Genomic DNA, 2,960 nt, shown 5'->3' with positions numbered 1-2,960 from the left:
CTTGTGCTGATAACGTGTTGTGAATTGAGGAGAAAACACGACACAACGGGAACACGGATATTGAAAAATATAATATTAAAATAATATATAAATAAATAAAATAAAATAGCTAAATACTAAATTTGGAATAAATATAAAAATTATAGAAAATAGGAATTAAAAAATCTCCACTTCTCCAAAATTCATGAAATTTCCACCAATTGATGTGTGTCTTACAAAACCCACCAAATGCCACTATTTATAGGCAGTTTGGCAAGTAGGAGACAGATTACATGTACATTAATAGCGGGTAATCATGAGACACATGGACCACACTTAGGAAATGAGAGTATGATACATATCAATAGACACTAAGCATGAGCATCTAATAGGCATCTATTATCATAATATTTATAATAAATATAACATTTTTTAAAAGGTCACAATATTTTACTTGAACATTTTTAATGATTTCAAAATTGTGCTTACATTAGTAATATATCATAATATTAGATGGTAATTGAGACTTGAAACGATGTGACGGTATTTGGGTACATAGTAATTAATAGATATAATGCACATAAGACATTGTTACCAACAACAAACATACTCTTTAGGTAGAAATTCATTTATATAAGCGTTCTAAATTGTTTCTAGAATAATTGAAAGGCTCCTGAAATAATAAAAATAAAGTTCTAAGGTTACAAACTTTGATCGAAATCTTAGTCAAAATCTAAAATAGTTTTTAGAACAAGTAGTCTTACCCAAAGCAAACTTAAATCTCATTTCATACACTAAATCAATCCTAAACTACAATTAAAGAACACCCATGAGTCAAAAACTAATTTACAACACCCAAAATCAATTCGAAAGGCTTTAAACCAAGTTCTAAAACTTAAAGCTCACCAAAACAGACTTAAACTCTTGCTACAAGGTATCTGAATAGTTCCAAAACTATTTTAAATCTACAAATATGGGATTCCAAGGAAAATTGTACAAAATGACCCAAAAAGCAAAAGCTTTTAAATGACTGACCTCTTTCTAAAAACACGTTTGTTATTGACCCTTTTGGCATGTAAAATACCACTTTTACCCTTAATATTAAATGTCATCTTCTCTTGTATTACCTACATCTCTTTTGCTCTTCCCTTCCAATAACAAAAAAATGAAAATTCAAAGTTATTTTGAAACTAAAGATGCTTTAACATTTTTCTTACTTTATAAGCATGGTTGGAAAGAACGCCAAACATCATACAAAAATATTCATTTAGTTAAAACAGAGTTTTATCGACAAAGATATGATAGAAACAAAATTATCGTTTATGTAAAAAAAGTGTGTCATCGATGACATCAACATACTTGATTGTTTATATCAGCATATGTGATCGCCAACATTAGCGAACGGTGATCGCTAACATCAACATATGTGATTCCTCAGTTTTTGTTTTGCAATTTTATTTTGGTCATATCTTCATCGATACAACTTCGTTTGGCTACATGACCATTCATTTTCATACGTTTTTTTCGTGTTATTTCCAACCATGCATGTAAACTGAACGAAAAATTCAATCATTTTTTACTTTGTTACTTCGAAAATAAATTTTATCTAAGTTTAAATGTTATATTGTCATTTATATTCAATCTTTTTTAGCATTTTGCTCAATTTGCAAGCATAATCGAAAAGAACACAAAAACACGTATGAAAATGAGGGGTCATTTAGCTATAATGAAGTTGTATTGACAAAGATATGACAAAGACAAAATTATTGTGCATGCAAAAAATGTGGGCAATCGTTTACATTATGGGGCATGACCGCTTTGCAATATTGTTTTTGCTATATCCTCGTCAATACAACTCAGATTAGCTAATTGACCGGTCATTTTTATAGGTTTTTTTCATTTTTTTCTGATTTATGTGTATAAATTGAGCAAAATGCTAACAAATAATGAATATAAATAACATTATAACATTAAAACTTAGATAAAATTTACTTTTGAAGTAATAAAATCAAAGATTATTTAAGTTTTATTATTGAGTTTGCATGCATGGTTGGATAGAACAAAAAAAAAAAACTATGAAAACGAGTGGTCATTTAGTAAAAATGGAGTTGTATCGATAAAGATATGACCAAAATAAAATTGCAAAACGAAAAACAAGTGATCGTGTATACTGATGTAAGCGATTGCTTACACTGATGTTAGTGACCGTTTATCTTGATGTAAGCGACCACATATACTGATTTTGGCGATCGCTTATAAAGTAAGAAAAATATTAAAATATCTTTAGTTTTAAATGACTTTAAATTTTCATTTTGTTGTTGGAGGGAAGAGCAAAAGAGGCGTAGGAAATACATGGGAAGAGAGTATTGAGGGTAAAAGTGGTATTTCACATGCCAAAAGGGTCAATAACAAACAAGTTTTTAGAAAGAGGTCAGTCATAGAAAAGTTTTTGCTTTTTTGGTCACTTTATGCAAAAAAAAATTTCAGATTTCCTCATAGACAAGTCTAAAGAATCTTAACCTAGTTGGAAGAGGAATTTATAGTGATATATCCACTAAGTCTTACCTAAAATGACTCGAAACATTGCTAGTTGGTGTCCAAATTCATTTAATCTTATCTATTTGGAGCCATTAAACAGTGGGTAACTCAAATCCAACGTCAAAATACCATGAGTGAATGTTGAACCTTGCTAAAAATGGGGGAAATGATGTTATCAGCTATAGAAAAGGCCTATAGGATACACTATAAGTGAGATTGCTGCCACTCATTGCTATTCGTCGACAATACCCTGATGCCACAGACCTACCAGAGTTGCAGGCGTCCTTAGCTCCCCGCTGTCGGAGGTACCTACGTTTGTCGAGAAAAAGATCACACTGTGTAGGTATCTCGTGATGTAGCTCGTCGTTGAAATGGGTCATGTTCGATTGAGGGAAGTGTCAAGAAAGAACAAATTGCCTCATCAGCAGATGACAAGGAGCCAT

The sequence above is a fragment of the Benincasa hispida genome, chromosome 9 (assembly GCF_027475165.1).
Source record: "Benincasa hispida cultivar pf3 chromosome 9, pf3_genome.v1.1, whole genome shotgun sequence".
Classification (NCBI taxonomy): domain Eukaryota; kingdom Viridiplantae; phylum Streptophyta; class Magnoliopsida; order Cucurbitales; family Cucurbitaceae; genus Benincasa; species Benincasa hispida.
This window is presented reverse-complemented; position numbering follows the sequence as displayed.